The sequence below is a fragment of the Puma concolor genome, chromosome D4 (assembly GCF_028749965.1).
Source record: "Puma concolor isolate L17-30 chromosome D4, mPumCon1.1.hap2, whole genome shotgun sequence".
Taxonomy (NCBI): domain Eukaryota; kingdom Metazoa; phylum Chordata; class Mammalia; order Carnivora; family Felidae; genus Puma; species Puma concolor.
The window spans coordinates 1,991,139-2,009,388 of NC_141679.1; the positions used below are offsets into that span (position 1 = coordinate 1,991,139).

The following is an 18,250-nucleotide window of genomic DNA, read 5'->3' on the forward strand; positions in this document are numbered from 1 at the left end:
TTCTGTTAATAAAGAGAGCCATGATGTGATTTGGCAACAGAGATATATAAAATATCATCATTGGATACTTCTTATTTTATTTTTTAAAATTCCAGTAGTGTTGGGGCACCCATATCTCTTAATCAGTTGAGTATCTGACTCTTGATCTCAGCTCAGGTCTTGATCTCAGAGCTGTGAGTTCAAGCCCCGTGTTGGGCTCTGTGCTGTGTGTGAAGCCAACTTAAAAAAATAATAAATAAAAATAAAATTCCAGTATAGTCAACATACATTGTTATAGTGGTTTCAGGTCTACATTATGGTGATTCAACAATTGTATACATTACTCAGTGGTCTTCATGATACACATATTCCTAGTCCCCTTCACTTAGTTCTCTTAATCTTCTTCACCCACCCCCTACCCACTTCTCCAGTAACCATTGGTTTGTTCTCTGTAGTTAAGAGTCTGTTTTTTGGTTTCTTTTTTTCTTCATTTTGTTTCTTAAATTCCACATATGAATGAAACCACATCATTGGATACTTCTAATAAAACACTTATAAGAACTAAGAATCTAAGTGGTAAGGTATGTATTTTCAAACACTTTTGTCAAACTAATGAGTATAATGAACTTTGCTGGTTGGTCCTAATATCACTGAACAAAGTGGAGAAAGAAACAGATGAGTTCAGGGATTTAAATTTCTGGCTCAAGTGCCAGATAAATGACCTGAAAGTGTCTATGTCTTTCCTGAAAGAGGCTCTTATCTCCTATAGCCACAGGATTAAGATTGCCGAAAATCAAACCCAGAATTGCATTTTGCAAGTGGATGACTTACAGCGCATTTTGAATTCCCAGCTTTGCAGGATGTCTCTTGATTAGGAAGAAATGAGATTCTGAAAGTTGGCACGGGGATGTGTGGAAAGACCTTGATGAATCTGGGGACATCGAGCACCTAAATTCTGATAAGCCTTGTTTGCCAGTAGTAGCAACCTCTTCACCCAGTCTGAGGAGACTAACTGTGTTGTCTCAGGAAACTGTTGATGGCATCCCTTGAGGCAGTTGCCTTGCAAAACAATGCTGATTCTCTTCAGAATCCACCCCTACCACCCTTCTCTGCTTCCAGACCTATGACTTTGGCTAGTTGATTGTGGTGTCCTTAGAAGTGAAGTCGATTGGAAGCCTACTACATTTTTACTTGGTCTGTATAAGGAGAAAAGTTCTAGGTCAAGTGAACAAAAGTTGTACCTGAATAATAAAGATAGGGAGTCACAGCCCCTGAGTAGATTACCAGACTTGAGTTAGATCCAGAAATTCTTGAATGAAGAATGGGTTCCCTTGAGGAAGGACACGGGTATACTGCTGGTATACTGGTATACTGCTAAAATTTATTTTAGTTGTTTTCCCAGCCTTTCCCAAAGGAACCTATAGCCTCTACCAGGCTAACTCTGTACTGGGGAAAAGGGAATAATAATAATAGGCTTTTTGGGGCTCTGAACTGACACCAATTCCAGGAGACTCAAATGTCACTGGTGTCCACCAGTTAAAATCAGGGATTTTGCATGTTACATGATAAATGGAGTTTTGGCTCATATTCCTCTCACACTGGGCCAAGTGGGTCCCCAAACCATCCTGTGGTTATTTCCCCAGTTCTAGAATGCATCATTAAAATAGACTCAGTAACTGAGGAATTCTCACATGGATTCCCTGACTTGTGGATTAAGAGCTACCATGGTGGGAAAGGCCAAGTGGAAGCCACTAGAACTGTCTCTACTTAGAAAAATAGTAAAGTAAAAGTAGAACTGAATTCCTGGAGGGATTTCTGAGATTAGTGCTACCATCAAGGACTGGGAAGATGCAGGGGTGGTGATTCACACCACATTTCCAGTCAGGTGGCAATACATTGTAGGAATGAGACAAGATTCTTTAGAAGGCTAAATATACTCTGAATCACCACTCAATATATGGTGCTGTTACTCCCGTAGCCAGGATTCACAGGTCCAGGAATCTAGGGATGGAATTGGGAGTGGCATCACTCACAACTACCCCTAATAACCTGCTAACAATATTTTTGCCTCTTATACCCACAGTCTTATACTCTGCTGGCCTAGAAGTCTTAGTTCCAAAGGCAGGAATACTTCCACCAGGAGATACAACAATGATCTTATCAAACTGGGAATTAAGACTGCCATCTGGCCATTTTGGACTCCTCAATGCCTCTGAATCAACAGGGAGAGAAAGGAGTTGCTATGCTGGCTGGGCTGATTGATTTGGACTACCCAGAGAAGCTGAACAACTCCACAATAGAGGTAAGGAAGAGTATATACGGAACAGAGGAGATTCCTCAGGGTATCTTAGTATTGCCATTATCTGTGGTTAAAGTCAATGGAAAAGTACAACAATGCAATCTAGGCAGGTTGGCTACTGGCCCAAAAACTTCAGGAATGAAGGTTTGGGTCACCCCACCAGGTAAATAACCATGAGCAGCTGAGATATTTGCTGAGGGCAAAGAGAATATGGAATGGGCAGTGATAAAGGTAGTTATCAATATCAGCTGCAACCGTGTGCTCAGTTACAGAAATGAGAACTGTAATTGGCATGAATGTTTCTTCCTTATTTTGTTATGAACATGTTTGTGGTTGCGGTTGTGTGTGTGTGTGTGTACATAATACAGTATCTTTGTTTTTGTTGTTCTCTTATCCCCTTATCATGTAATGTAAGCTGCATCGACTTTATATTACAGTCTTTAAATATTGTTAATTTTACATTATAGTATTTAAGTTATGTGATATCAAAGGAGAACAGTAAACATCATTTAAGGTCTTTGCATTGTCTTTTGGAAAAAGGGTTAGTGTCTTCATTTGTATGCAGGATAATTACATGTTAGGGGGAAGTACGACCATATCATTCCATATTTATGCATGTCTGTGATATAAGTTTTCTAAATATTGTTATTTTGAAAGCCCAAAGCTGTTTTATTACTTCTCGGCTCAGTGGCTACAGTGAAGCCCATGGAAAATAGGAAGAAAGTCAGTACTGGGTTCTTCCTGCACAACCTTCACTTCTTCCACTCCTTCCTACACCATAGTTTCCTTCACAATATGCTCTCCCTGTGTTCCTGCTGCCACCAAAATGTCCATTCTTCACTAGACCATAGTCATAAGGTTGCTAGTTGCAATATCCAAAGTCACTGTATTTTCCACTTCCATAATTTCTCCTACATAGTTGTCAAAACCACCTATGTAGCCCCCACCCCGGTTCCCACATCCAGGTCCTCCATCACTATATCTTCATTTTTGTCCCGCATAACCAGTACTGCCTCCAAAACTGCCACCGAAATCCTCTTCTATACCCATTATAGCTATCCCTAAATCCATGTCTTCTTCCTTATCCACAAGAACCTCCTCTAAACTCGCCTCCTGATCCATTGCCTCGGCATTAACCCTTCAAAGCAAAATGCCTTTCTCTGCCATTCCTAGAACTTTTTACCCCCCGTGTTTCTTGTCTGCACAAAGCCCACTGGTGGTATGGTATTTCCGCAGCACAATTTTATCCACAGGATCATGGTCATCAAAAGGAATAAAACCAATGCCTCTTTTCTTTCCGGTCTGCCTATCAGTAATGATCTCAAATGGTATAAAGCTTTCTATATTCCTTGCATAATCTCTACGTTGATATTCTTTAGTATTGTCTTTAATTCCATCACAAGCAGCTTCTTCATAGTTACATGAGCTCCAGGTTTTCTGGATTTCTCTTGCTACAGCACATTTGGACTTAACTGCTGCCCCATCATTTGAATGAGATCTTGCAGCCATGATAGCACCAATCTCTGCCATGTATGAAGAACTTACAAAACCCAATACTCTTGAGCTCTTGCTTGCAGGATTCCTTGTTACCTCACAGTCTGTAAATTTTCCCCATGGTTTGTAGCGGTTCCTCAAACTTTCTTCTGTGGTTTCAAAACTTAAGCCACCAGTAACGAAGTTCCAGAAATGTACCTTCTCTCTCTCCGTAGCAGACTCAGTCACTTCCACTGAACTTCAGCCCAGTGAGATGAGAGAGATCTCTGTGTACGAGCATGAGCACATTTGTCCTGGTGCTGCTGTCTTGAGGCTTTCTTTTCGTGTCTCTGCTTTGTTACAATTCATGCAAAGCCCTTCCATACCACCAGATGGAACAGAGTGGTTTGCCAAATCATTTATATTTCGTCATGTTATGTCTCTGATTTCTCTTTTTACATTTCTTTTGTGAGCCAACTTAACTTCCCGCAAATAACTATTTTCTCAACCACTTCAAACTGAATTGAAACTGTCTCACTTTTCCTCTCTCTTTCTCCGTCTCCTTCCTAGTTCCCTTTAGTTCCGTTCAGCTGACTCATACCATCATCACACTGATTATTATAGTTTTGTATTAAAATGCTAATGATACAGAAAATTAAGCTCTATTGTTTGTCACCATTGTATTGAAAATATAGTCATCCAGATAATTGCTTTGTGGTGTTGAAAAGTATGCAAATGCTATTTGATTGGATCATATTAAGTGTACAGCTCACTTTATGGAGACCATGAATTCAGTCTTCTTTAAAATTTTATTTATATAAGAATATGTGTAATTCTGAATACATAATTCATGTAAAAATGAAAGTGACTTCTAAGATTCCTAAGACATATGTTTTCTCCCCCAAATTTAATATAAGAATTATCTATCAAGCATTCAGGTGTAATTTTGCCCCACTATTGAGACAAACCCTTTTGAGTACTTTATTCCAGGCCATGTGAATTATGAAGATTTTTCATTCTATCTGGTGGGAACAGGGGCGGTTTCTGGCCTATGTGAGCTCACAGTATTTCTTTCTAATCCCATCCAGTGGTTCCTTGCTCGGGGTTGCACACACGTGTGTTGGTCAGCACTCAGCTGACACTTGAGGAGCATCCCCACTTGGGTTTCCCTTCTCTGGACTGTGACCTGAACTTTCTCTGCATCCAGAAAGTTCAAGGGCTCACCTGGTTTATTACTGACCTCCCAAGGGTCACTGCTCTTCATTGTCTTAATCCAATGTCTTCAAACCTACTTTCCGGTATATTTTGTCCTTTTAAAAGTTATTTTAGGCAGGAGGTTAAATCTGGTTCCTGTTACTTCATTTTGAGCAGAAGCTAATAGGAAGTAACTTGAAAACACTTGTTAAATTCCTAGAAAAAGAGGTGTGTCTCTTTATAAAGACCTTGATGTTTCTGAGCTCTCTGTTCTATTACATCAAATCAGTGATTTTTTTTGTACTAGTCAAATAATTTTAGTTTTAATTACTACAGATTTAAGTGTTTTCACATTTACTTTGTAAAAATTAATAAAAGGAAATCTGGTTTAGCACTGAGTCAGGAGGACAGCAGGGAGAACTGTCACACCCTCCCGAATTACCACTCATGGTCAACTGCAGACCCAACAGGAAGAGGTGCACTTTGCAAGTAGACACTACTGTAGCTACTAATTTACTAACCCAGCAGGAGAAAGTAAGATTTCTTCCTCCCTAGCAACTTCCCAGCCAATGAGAGACTGTCACAGTTCAGCCAATGAGAAGCCACTACACTTTCAGCTCCGTGTTTACACCAATGGACTTGTAGTTTACAACATCTCCTCCCAAATCCCCCTTTCCTCTATAAAAGAACTTTTCATTCTTTTAATTTCTGGGCTCGCCTACCATTTGCTGGAGCTTGCTTGTCCCAGATTGCAATCCTATGCTGTTCCCAAATAAACCCAGCTTTTGCTGGTTAAATAACTGGCTGCCTTATTCCTAAAGTTAACATTGTTTGCTAATCAGCAGTGAGATCCAGCAAAGACCCTAAACCACTCCAAGACTAGGAAGCAAATGGGTGCTGGTCCCCTCAGAGCAAACCAGGCTCATTGGGTCCTGCTGGCTCTTTAGTTTGAGGGTAGATTTTCTCCTGGATTTTGAGCTCTTCTCTCTTTGTGTTCCAGCTCTCTAAGCTTTATTCGGGATCTGTTTTAAGGCTTTATTTTTTCTGAGAGTACTTATTTAGCCTTCAATCCAACTTCTTTTTGGAATTGCCTGTTCCTACTGGAACCATGCTGGCTTTGGTCTGATTCCTTCTGGACCCAGACTGTTCCTGCTGAAATTGTGTTTTTTTCAGGATTTTTCTCTTTGCTGTAGAGAAAAATCTCTAAGAAATGGGATCCCCATCATCAAAATACTTTGAGAATACTCCCCCCAACACACACTGGTACTCCAGCTAGTTTTATGTTTAAAAAGACTATGGTCAGGGGTGCCTGGGTGGCTTAGTTGGTTGAGTGTGAACTCTTGATTTTGGCTCAGGTCATGATCCCAGGGTTGTGAGATCAAGCCCTGTGGTGGGCTCCATGCTGAGTGTGGAGCCTATTTAAGATTCTCTGTCTCCCTCTCCCATTGTCCTTCCCCTGCTCATGTGCACACACACTCTCTCTGTTTCTGTCTCTGTCTGTCTCTCTCTCTCACACACACACACACACACACACACACACACACACACACACGACTATGGTCCTTCCTCGTGCACTGATTTAACCAAAAGTAATTTATTTTATTTATTTCAGTGTAATCGACACACTCTATTATAATAGTTTCAGGTGTACAGCATAGTGATTTGAAAAGTTTATACATTATGCTATATTCCCCGTAAGTGTGGCTACTATCTGTCACCATACATCACTATCATATTATTGACTGTATTCCTTATGCTGCACCTTTTATTCCCATGATTTATTCATTCCATAACTGGTAGCCTGTATGTCCCACTCCCCTTCACCCATTTTTCCTATGCCCTCACTCTCCTCTTCTCTGGCAACCATCGATTTCTTCTCTGAATTTAAAGTTCTGATTCTGCTTATTTGTTTATTCATTTTTTTTTAAGATTCCACACAGTGAAATCATGTTATTTGTCTTTCTCAGTCTGACTTATTTCACTTAGCATGATACTCTTTAGGTTCATCCATGTTTTTATGAATGGCGTGATTTCATCTTTTTAATGGTTGTATAATATTCCAGTGTGTGTGTGTGTGTGTGTGTGTGTGTGTGTGTGTGTGTGTATACATACCACACCTTCCTAATCAATTTGTCTATTGATGGGACACTTAGGTTGCTTCCATAACTTGGCTCTTATCGATAAATGCTGCCATAAACATAGGAGTGCGTGTATCTTTTCACGTTAGTATTTTAGTTTTTGTTGGGTACTCAATAGTAGAATTATCGGATCATATAGTATTTCTATTTTTAACTTTTGCAGAACCTCTATACTGTTTTCCACAGTGGCTATAAAAGTTTACATTCCCATCAACAGTGTATGAAGTTTCCTTTTTCTCCATATTTTTGTCAACACTTGTTTCTTATCTCTTTGATTTTAGACATTCTGACAGATGTGAGGTGATATCTCATTGTGGTGTTGATTGGCATTTTACTAATGATCAGTGATGTTGAGCATCTTTTCATGTGTCTCTTGGCCATACATATGTCTTCTTTGGAAAAATGTCTATTCAGAATTTCTGCTCATTTATTAAATTGGATTTTTTTTTTTTTTTTTTTTTGGTGTTCGGTTATATAAGCTCTCTGTATTTTGGATATTAACCCATTATTAGATGTATCATTTGCAAATACCTTCTCTAATTCAATAGGTTGCCTTTTTGTTTTGTTGGTGGTTTACTTTGCTATGCAAACCCTTTTTATTTTGGTATGGTCCCAATAATTTATTTTGGTTTTTGTTTTCCTTCTCTTGGAATGTATAACTAGAAAAATGTCCCCTATGTTAGAGAAATTGCTGCCTCTGTTTTTTTCAGGATTTTTAGTGGTTTCAGGTCTCACATTTATGCCTTTAATTCATTTTGAGTTTATTTTTTTGCATGGTGGTCCAGTTTCATTCTTTTACATGTGGCTGTCCAGTTTTCTCAGTATTATTTATTTTTTAAAAAAAAATTTAATGTTTATTTTTGAGAAAGAGAGAGAGAGGGAGAGAGAAAGAGAGGGGGAAGAGCAGAGAGAGAGGGAGACACAGAATCAGAAGCAGGCTCCAGGCTAACAGCTGTTAGCACAGAGCTAGACGCGGGGCCCAAACCCACGAACTGTGAGACCATTACCCGAGCTGAAGTTGGGTGCCCAACCAACTGAGCCATGCAGTTGCCCCTCAGTATTATTTATTAAAGAGAATATCTTTTCCCCCACTGTATACTCTTGCCTCCTTTGTTGTAGATTAATTGACTGTATAATAGTGGGCTTATTTCTGGGTGCTTTATTATGATCCATTGATCAATGTGTCTGCTTTTGTGCCAGTACCATACCGATTTGATTACTACAGCTTTGTAGTATATTTTGAAATCTGGAATTGTGATACCTCTAGCTTTGTTTTTCTTTCTCAAGATTGCTTTGGCTATTCTGGGTCTTTTGTGGATCCACACAAATTTTGGTATTATTTCTTCTAGTTTTGTGACAAATGCTATTGGTATTTTGATAGGGATTGCATTAAATCTGTAGATTGCTTTGAGTATTATGGACATTTTAACAATGTTTATTCCTCCAATTCATTCTTACAATTCATTCTTCCAATTTATGAGCATGGAGTATCTTTTCATTTGCGTCATCTTCAATTTCTTTCATCAATGTTTTATAGTTTTCAGAGTACAGGTCTTTCACCTCTTTAAGTTTATTCCTAGGTATTTTATTCTTTTTTGGTACAATTGTAAATGGGACTGTTTTCTTTATTTCTCTTTCTGCTACTTCATTATTAGGGAATAGAAATGCTACCAATTTCTGGGAATTAATTTTGTATCCTGCAACTTTACTGACTTATTCTAGTTTTTTGGTGGAGTCTTTTAGGATTTTCTATGTATACTATTATGTCATCTGCAAATAGTGACAGTTTAACTTCTTCTTTGCCAATATGAACGCCTATTATTTTTCTTGTCTGATTGCTGTGGCCAGGACTTTTGGTACTATGTTGAATAAAAGTGGCAAGAGTGGCCATCCTTGTCTCGTTCCTGACCTTAGAGGAAGAGCTCTCAGCTTTTTACCACTGTATATGATGCTAGCTGCAGGTGTTTCATATATGGCCTTTATTAAGTTGCAGTATCTTCCCTCTAAACCCACTTTGTCGAGAATTTTTATCATGAATGGATGTTGTACTTTGTCAAATGCTTTTTCTGCATATATAGAGATGATCATATGATTTTAATCCTTTCTCTTGATGTGGCAAATCACATTGATTTGTGAATAGTAAATATTTGTGAATATTCCTTGCATTCCTGAAAAAAATCCCACTTGATTATGGTGAATAGGTATTAACTCTTCTTTAAATGTTTGGGAGAATTCACCTGTGAACCCCTTTTACCAGGCAGGTGGTTTGACAAATCTGTGCTGTTTGGCCAGTTTTACAACATTTTCATGGTGCATACCATCCTCATTCCTCAGGGCTAGTTGAGCCGGACACAGGATGGGTGGGGGGGCCTCAGTCTCATGATCCTGGGATCATGACTTGAGCTGAGGCCAAGAGCTGGAAGCTCAATCAACTGAACCACCCATGCACCCCTATGTTTTTTTTTTAAAAAACTTCATGACCTTCTTTAACAAAGAAAAATGCCAGTACCTTTGGCATTTTTTAAGAAGTTCGTTTATTTCATACTGTTATTCAAATTAAGATTCACAGGGGCGAATCTTCAGGATGGAGGACAAGCACACATCCAGGTAACTGACTTTATTATTATTATTATTATCAAACGAAAATTACAAGGCTCTATAAATTAAGACGACCTTCTGCTCACCTAAACCACCCTTCTCTTGCACCTGAAAGTCAGTTTGATTTTGCTCACCTGACTTTTCACAATCTCTTCAAGAGCCCAACGAACGGACTGTAACCCAATCCCTCCAGTTAAGGCAGCCCATGGAGCTCAGGGGCAAGTACCAGATGAGGTCGCCCTAGACCCCGCCCTGTCCGGGAGGCGGCGGCGCAGCGCGCTGTGGTCTGAGGCATTGTGGGTATTGAAGACCCTCTCCCAGGGCACTGTGGGTAGCGCAGTCCCGCGTCCCGGGGCACTGTGGGTAGCGCACCCCGGAGCACTGTGGGTAGTGCTGTCCTGCGCCCGCCGGCGTCGCTGGTGGCCGGTGACCGTCCTTGCGCGCTTGTGGTGAGTGATTCCGCCGCTGCCGCCTTTCCGGGGCACTTCGGTGGGGAGAGCCGGGCGAGAGCGGACGGGGTCGGGTCGCTGTCGCCGCGGGTTGCTGGAGGTTCGGGTTTCCCGGCGGGGTTGGGGCGGCCCACCTGGGAGGGGCTGTGGGCGGGAGTCTGGGGGAAGCGCCGTCAGGCGGGGCTGGGGGCCCAGCGTCCCGTCCTGGAGGAGCCGGGCTGGCCTGGGTGACTTGGGGCACACGGGCGGTGGGGCGGCGCTGCTCGGCGAAGCCGGCTCTGGTGATGCGGGTGCCGCTTGGCCACCTGCCCCCAGGTTTTGGAGGAAGATTGGCCTGGGGCAGATACCCAACCTCGCCTCGATGGTGGGGGCAGCCGGGGCGGAGACTCGGGTCAGCGGCCTCGGGACCGTGGGCTCCTCGGGGCGTTGGAAGGGCCCGGCGGGGTCAGACATCCCCGGGTTGCGTGGGGGAGCCCTTGGGTCCCCTTCGGCGCTTTCCGCTTGTGTCAGCCCCCTCCTGGGGCCCTTCCAGGAGCATGGGGTGGTGCCATTGGAGTGGACCCTACCGGGCAGAGCACTTTCCCTAGATCCCCTAGTCACCGGAGATGGGAGAGGGAATGAATGGTAAGAACTCCGGCCTTAAACTTTCCTTTGTGAAAATGAAACTCGAGCGTACCCAGGAGTAGCCGTGAAGTTCTATGGGCTCATCAGTCTGATCCACCAGTTATCAATGAGAACCCTATCTTTTCTCCCCCAGCCTGCAACCCCCACGTGTACATCTCTTTGGGCACTGTGTCTGCCCACGGGCCTATGCCAGGCTTGCTGTCGGAGCCCCCGACCCCCCTGCCTTTTACGGAGAGTTCAAATCCAGACCTGCCCCTTTCTCACGGACTCATCCTGGGCAAAGTACCGAACCTCCTGGAGTGGAGTGTGGAAAGAGTTAAAACTTGTGTCTGACCCATGCTAAGTGCTCGAAAACATTCACGTGTGTTTTTACTAAGCCGTCCCCCCCCCCCCCCCCCCCCGCACATAGAGGATTAATCTACTGGGCGTCAGCATGCGTTGAGAGCAGGTTTGCTCTAAAACCCACACCCCGACTCTGTTCCTGGGGTGGTCCTTACTTTCCCTGCCTGCTTCCAGTACTTTAGTGGAGTGGAACCCAGTTGCATACTTGGAGGTTTCCAGCCTGCTCTCTGGGCCAGGAGAGACTCCTAAGGTGGGAACTACTTCTGGTGTGCCCAGGTGGGCCCTGAAGCCGTCTCCCCTCCCTACTCCCCCTCAATCCAGAGGGAACTAACTGCCTGTTAGGGAGGGGAGGACTCCTAGGGGCCTGGCAGCCTGTTGTGGATGGGCACCACCTCCTCCTGTACTTGTGGTGTGGACTTTGTGTGTAGTATGCCCTGTGGGGCTCAGAGCTGCAGGTGGATTCCCAGGAAGCCAGGCTTGTTCTTGAAAGGACACATTCCTGCACAGGGTGTCCTCGGGCACATCCTCTGCCTTCATTCAGGAGCTTTTCAGCATCTCCATACATTTCACTCTGCTGTATTCTCAGGGCCTTGTGGTGTTGCCAAAACAAAGATGGTGAGAAGTGCTGTTGTGAGAACAGTAGTCTTGTATTGGCCATATTTTTATTTCCTCAGCCATCTTGCACATTATGTGGTAGAATATTCATTTTGTAGAAAGGTAAATGGTACAGTAGAGGATTAAATAATTTTTACCACGGAGCTAGCTGTTCTTTAACTTTCAAAGTTAATGAAAATTTAAAAAGAGAGGTGCTCTATTTTTAGACTGTCTCATACATCTAATGCTAATTAAATTCATTTTCATAAAATTTTTTAATGTTTATTTTTGAGAGAGAGCGCGAGCAGGGGAGGGGCAGAGACAGAGAGAGAGAATCTGAAACAGGCTCCAGACTCTGAGCTGTCAGCACAGAGGCAGATGTGGAGCTTGAACCCACAAACCGTGAGATCATGACCTGAGCCAAAGTTGGACACTTAGCCAACTGAGCCACCAGGCTCCCCACACCCCCAAATTTTCTCCTGATCCTTGGTCTCAGCCCCTAATGACATGAACTTCTGTTGGTGACATTAATGACACTACTTTTAAAGTTTCTTCCAGGGGCGCCTGGGTGGCGCAGTCGGTTAAGCGTCCGACTTCAACCAGGTCACGATCTCACGGTCCGTGAGTTCGAGCCCCGCATCAGGCTCTGGGCTGATGGCTCAGAGCCTGGAGCCTGTTTCCGATTCTGTGTCTCCCTCTCTCTCTGCCCCTCCCCCGTTCATGCTCTGTCTCTCTCTGTCCCAAAAATAAATAAATAAACGTTGAAAAATAAAGTTTCTTCTACTTTTCTTAGTTTTGAGGGTGTGGAGGGAAATGGGATTATTAAATTTAAAATTTATTATGAAAATTTTACAAATACAAAGATAGCGAGAATTTTCAAAGAGCATCTGTGCATCGGCTTCAGCAGGTGTCAACATTCTGCTCTTCCCCTCTTCCTTTTTGGTTTTCTCTGCTGAAGTATTTTGCAGCAAATCCCAGATATCATTTTACCAGTGAATACTTCAGTATGCATCTGTTAGGAATTAAAACATTTTTTTATTAAATTTTATTGAAATATAATTACCATACATTATTATTATCAGTTGGTGTACAACATATTGACTTAATTCTATACATTATTCAGTGCTTACCACAACAAATGCCACCATCTGTCACCATACAATGTTATACTCCTTCTCATCTCCATAACTTATTTATTTTATAACTGGAAGTTTTTCTTAATCCCCTTTATCTATTTTGCCTATACCTCCACCACCTCCCCTCTGACAACCACCATTTTGTTCTCTGTGAGTCTGTTTTTTATTGGTTCATGTGTTTTTGTTCTTTATCCATTTATCAATAGGCACACATTGTTTCCGTATTTGGGCTATTTTAGATAATGCTGTAATAAACATAGGGGTGCATGTATCTTTTCAGATTAGCATTTTCATTTTCTTTGGGTAAATAATAGTGAAATTACTAGATCATATGGTATTCTATTTTTAAATTTCTGAGGAAACTCCATACTGTTGTACACAGTGGTTGTACCAATTTACATTCCTACCAACAGTGTGTATGTAAGGGTTCTTTTTTCATCATATCCTTACCAACACTTGTTATTTGCCTTTTTAATACTAGCCTTTCTGAATGGTGTGAGGTGATATTTCATTGTAGTTTTGATTTGCACTTCCCTGATGATAGGTGATGTTGAGCATCTTTTCATGTGTCTGTTGACCATCTGTATGTCTTCTTTGGGAAAATGTCATTCAGGTCCTTTGACAATTAAGAAAATTATTTTTTGTGGTACTGTAGAAGTTCTTTATGTATTTTGGATATTAACCACTTATTGGATATATTGTTTGCAAATATCTCCTCCCATTCAGTAGGTTGCCTTTTTGTTTTGCTGATGGTTTCCTTTACTGTGAAAACCCTTTTTATTTTGATGTAGTCTGAATAGTTTATTCTTGCTTTTGTTTTTCTTGACTGAGGAGACATATTTAGGAAAATGCTGTGATGGCTGATGTCAAAGAAATTACTGCCTCTGTTTTCTTTTAGCAATTTTATGGTTTCATTTCTCACATTTAGGTGAGAAACCCATTTTGAGGGGTTTCTCTCTTAAAAATCCTAGTATAGTTAACATACACTGTTGTATTAGTTCCAGGTGTACAATACAGTGATTCAACAATTGTATACATTACTCAGTACTCACCGGGATAAGTGTATTCTTAATCCCTTTCACCTGTTTCACCCATCCCCCCACCTACCTGTTCTCTGGTAACTATCACTTTGTTCTCTATAGTTAAAAGTCTTTTTTGGTCTCTTTTTTTCCTTTGTTCATTTGTTTTGTTTCTTAAATTCCACATATGAATGAAACCATATGGTATTTGTCTTTCGCTGACTGGTTTGTTTCACTTAGCATTGTACCTTCTAGATCCATTCTTGTTGTAAATGACAAGATTTCATTCTTTTTTTATGGCTGATTAATTCCACTATGTGTGTATGTGCGTGCGTGTGTGTGTCACATCTTCTTTATCCATCCATCAATAGACAATTAGGTTGCTTCCATATCTTTGCTCTTGTAAATAATGCTACAGCAAACATAGGGGTACATATATCTGTTTGTGTTACTGTTTTCATATTCTTTGGGTAAATACCCAGTAGTGAAATGACTTCATCATATGGTAGTTCTATTTTTAATTTTTGAGGGACCTCCATACTGTTCCCACAGTGGCTGCACTTGTTTGCATTCCCATCAATAAAGCACAAAGTTTTCTTCTCTCCACATCCTTGCCAACACTTGTTGTTTCCTGTATTTTTTATTTTAGCCATTCTGACAGGTGTAAGGTGGCTTTTGATTTGCATTTCTCTGATGAGTGATATTGAGCATCGTTTCATGTGTCTGTTGGCCATCTGTCTTCTCTGGAGAAATGTTTGTTCTTGTTTCTGCCCATTTGTAATTGGACTAGTTTTTGTTTTTGTTTTGTTTTTTGGTGTTGAGTTGTATTAGTTCTTTATATATTTTGTATTCTTTATATATTTTGGATACTAACCCCTTTATTGCATACGTACCTTGCCAGTATATATATTCCCATACAGTAGGTCTTTTAGGTTTTTTGATTATTTCCTTTGCTGTGCAGAAGCTTTTTATTTTGATGTAACTCCAATGGTTTATTTTTACTTTTGTTTTCCTTGCCTCAGGAGACATATCTAGAAAAATGTTGCTATGGCCAGTGTCAGAGCCAAGGCACAGTGTCAGGTTCACAGGTTAAAAACAGGCTTGGCATACTTTCTCCGACACTGTGCCCTGGCTCTCATCACTACCACTTGCATGATAAATGCCTTTCCATCCCTTAACTTTTAATCTGCGTGTGTTTGGCTCTTTTGGGCAGCATATAGATGGATCTTCCTTTTTTTTTTTTTTTTGGTTTCTTTTTAATCCATTCTGCCACCCTGTGTCTTCTGATTGTAGCATTTAGTCCATTTCCATTCAAGATGATTATTGTTAGGTATGTACTTACTACCATTTTGTTACTTGTTTTATGATTTTTTTTTGTACTTCTTTTCTGTTCCTTTTTTCTGTTGGTCTCTTCTCACAGTTTTCTGGGTTTTTTTAGTGATATATTTGGATTACTTCCTTTTTTTTGCATATCTATTATTGGCTTTTGATTTGTGATTACCATTAGGTTTATAGATGACATCTTATGCATACAGCAGTTTATAATGAGTTGATGGCTGTAGGAGTTTGAACCCGTTCTTTATTCCTCTCCCTCCCATGTTTTAGTTATATGGTGTCATACTTTATATCCTTTTATTTTGTGAATCCCTTGACTGATTTTTATAGGTGTACTTAATTTTACTGCTTTTATGCTTCCTACTTTTCTTACTCCTGGTTCTGTCCTTTTCTTTCCACTCATAGTTATGGCCTTTTCTTTCCACTCATGAAGTTTCCTTTAACATTTCTTACAGGGTTGGTTTAGTGGTCATGAATTTAACTTTTGTTTGTCTGGGAAGCTATTTATCCTTACATTCTGAATAATAGCCTTGCCAGATTCTTTAAAAAATTTTTTTGTTTTTACATTTATTTATTTTTGATAGAGAGAGACAGAGCACAAGTGGGGGAGGGGGCAAAGAGAGAAGGAGACAGAGAATCCAAAGCAGGCTCCAGGCTCCGAGCTGTCAGCACAGAGCCCGATGCGGGGCTCGAACCCACTAACTGCGAGATAGTGACCTGAGCCGAAGTCAGACGCTTAACCAACTTAGCCACCCAGGTGCCCCTAGCCTTGCCAGATTCTTAGTTGCAGGTTTTTTTCCTTTTAGCACTTTGAATATATCATGCCACTCCGTCTGGCTTGCAAAGCTTCTTCTGAAAAATCAGCTGATAGCCTTTTGGGGTTTTGTTGTGGGTAACTTTTTTCTCTTGATGCTTTTAAAATTCTCTTGTTATCAGTATTTTCTGCCATTTTAATAACTATGTGTCTTGAATTTATTTTGTGGGGGACTCTCTGTGTCTCTTGGATCTGGAATTCTGTTCCTTTCCCCAGATATGGGAAATTTTTAGCCATTATTTCTTCAAATAAATTTTCTGTTCCCTTTTCTCTCTTTTCTTCTTTTTGGATCCCTGTAATGCATATATTATTACTCTCGATGGTGTCGCTGAGTTTTTTGTTTTCATTTATTATTATTTTTTCTCCTGTTAAGCTTGATTGCTTTCCATTACTTTTGTCCTCCAGGTCACTGATCCGTTCTTCTGCTTCCTCTAGTCTAGGGCTTATTCTCTCTAGTGTATTTTTAATTTCAGTTAAGTTCATCTCTGATTGGTTCTTTTATGTTTTCTGTCTGTTTGTCAAGGGTCTCACTGAAGTTCTCCAATCTTTTCTCAAGTCCAGTGAGTATTTGAATTTTTATAAAACTTACTTTAGATTCTCTATCAGGCATATTACTTATCATTGTTTCATTTAGCTCTCTTGCTGTGATTTTGTCCTGTTCTTTCATTTGGGACATACTCCTCTCTTCATTTTGTCTAAGTCTCTGTGCATTTTCTCTGTGTTAGGAAAGTCAGCTACATACAACTCCTGGTCTTGAAAGTCATGGCCTTATGAAGAATAGGTTCTGTTGTACCCTGCTGTGCACATTTATTAGAGAGAGCATGCGTGTGCACAAGAGGGGAAGGGGCAGAGAGAGAGAGAGAGAGAGAGAGAGAGAGAGAGAGAGAATCCCAAGAAGGCTCCATGCTGTCAGCACAGAGTCCGACATGGGGCTTGATCCCATTACCATGAGATCATTACCTGAGCCAAAATCAAGAGTCAGATGCTTAACTGACTGATATCTCTCCATTTATTTAGATATTCTTTGATTTTTTTAAGAAGTTTTATAATTTTTCTCACACAGATTTTATGCAAATTTGTTTTAGATTTATACCTAAGTATTTTGTTTTTCTGGGTGTTAATATTTAAGTGTTGTGGTGTTTTTAATTTAAAATTCCATTTGTTCGTGGCTGGTATATAGGCAAATAGTTGATTTTTTCATATTACTAACCTTGTATCCTGCAGCCTCAATATAATCACTTCTTAGTGCCAGAAATTTCTTGACTCTTTGGTATTTTCTATATAGTCAATCAGGTCATCTGCAGACAAAGATAGTATTGTTTTTTCCTTTTCAATCTGTGTACCGTTATTTCTTTTTTTTGTCTTCTTAGGTAGGACTTCCAATGTGATGTTCATAGGAGAGATGAGAGGGGACATCCTTGCCTTGTTCCTGTTCTTCAGGGACAGCATCTGTTTTCTCAGCACTAAGCAGTACTGTGATTGGTGGCTTTTCCACCCTTTCTTTAAGCACGACCACAGTTATTTGCAGAGGCTGTCAGCACAGCCTGTTTTTAACCTGTGAACCTGACAAAATTAATGTCACTCCTTTACTGTTCTCTGACATTCAGTGTTCATATTTCCTGGATTGCTCAAAACTGCCAAAACAGTGTCCATGTGTTACATTTGGTTGCTGTATATCTAAAGTCTTTTTTTATTTCTACAAGAGCTCTCTTTCTTTTTATGCTGTTAACTTGTTGAAAGCTTCACATTTTAAAAAGATTAAACATATGTTAATTCACTCTTCAGTACTTCAGCACCACTTAATAACAATTTATTTTCCCCATGTGCAGAATATCATGATCACAGCTAACCATGTTCATGATAATTAACACCATCTGACACCCACTTCCTCTTGAAGTGTCCTTTGTAATCCCCAAAATGCTTTCCAGTTCATCTGTGCAAAACAGGACCTAGTCAAAGCATATAAGGACATCTGAAGAATGGTTATCTTGTAAATATCTTTGCCTAAGGAAAGGTTTCCCTCTCCTATTTCTTCATGATATTGTCGTGCTGAAGACCTGGGCCATTTGCTGACTGCCTCTTAAATTTCAAGTCTCATTTCAAATCTTGGGAACTCAATCTTGGATATATAAATGAGGGGGGCAACCAGATAATGGTGTCCACCCTGCTTCACATTCCCCTCAAATTCTGTGGAGACTTGTAGCACTCTGTTTGGATTTCCTAGGACTTGTCCTTTAGCTTTAGGGCAGATATAGA

At 40.6% G+C, this 18,250-nt stretch overlaps 1 protein-coding gene, 1 long non-coding RNA gene and 1 pseudogene across 13 annotated transcripts in view; 1 reads left to right on the plus strand and 2 right to left on the minus strand.

The window, feature by feature from the left end:
* Window positions 1-1,781: 1,781 nt before the first annotated feature.
* The window catches only part of ZNF169 (zinc finger protein 169), a 58,022-nt gene continuing 41,553 nt past the window's right edge, over window positions 1,782-18,250 (plus strand). For 3 of the 12 annotated variants that reach the window (XM_086684791.1, XM_086684805.1, XM_086684806.1), the window contains exon 1: window positions 10,013-10,130. The gene's annotated coding sequence lies outside the window, so the exon portion shown is untranslated. Of the gene's footprint in view, window positions 2,282-10,012; window positions 10,131-10,189; window positions 10,755-13,710; window positions 16,555-18,250 lie in introns of those variants that run through there. The other 9 variants (XM_086684801.1, XM_086684803.1, XM_086684794.1 and 6 more) reach the window with 8 other exon arrangements.
* On the minus strand, window positions 2,886-10,583 carry LOC112868683 (heterogeneous nuclear ribonucleoproteins A2/B1 pseudogene; annotated as a pseudogene).
* LOC147574643 (uncharacterized) overlaps window positions 12,505-18,250 on the minus strand; it is a 65,230-nt gene continuing 59,484 nt past the window's right edge. Inside the window, exon 2 of the long non-coding RNA XR_015243372.1 lies at window positions 12,505-12,702. This is a non-coding gene — a long non-coding RNA (uncharacterized LOC147574643). The remainder of the gene's footprint in view (window positions 12,703-18,250) is intronic.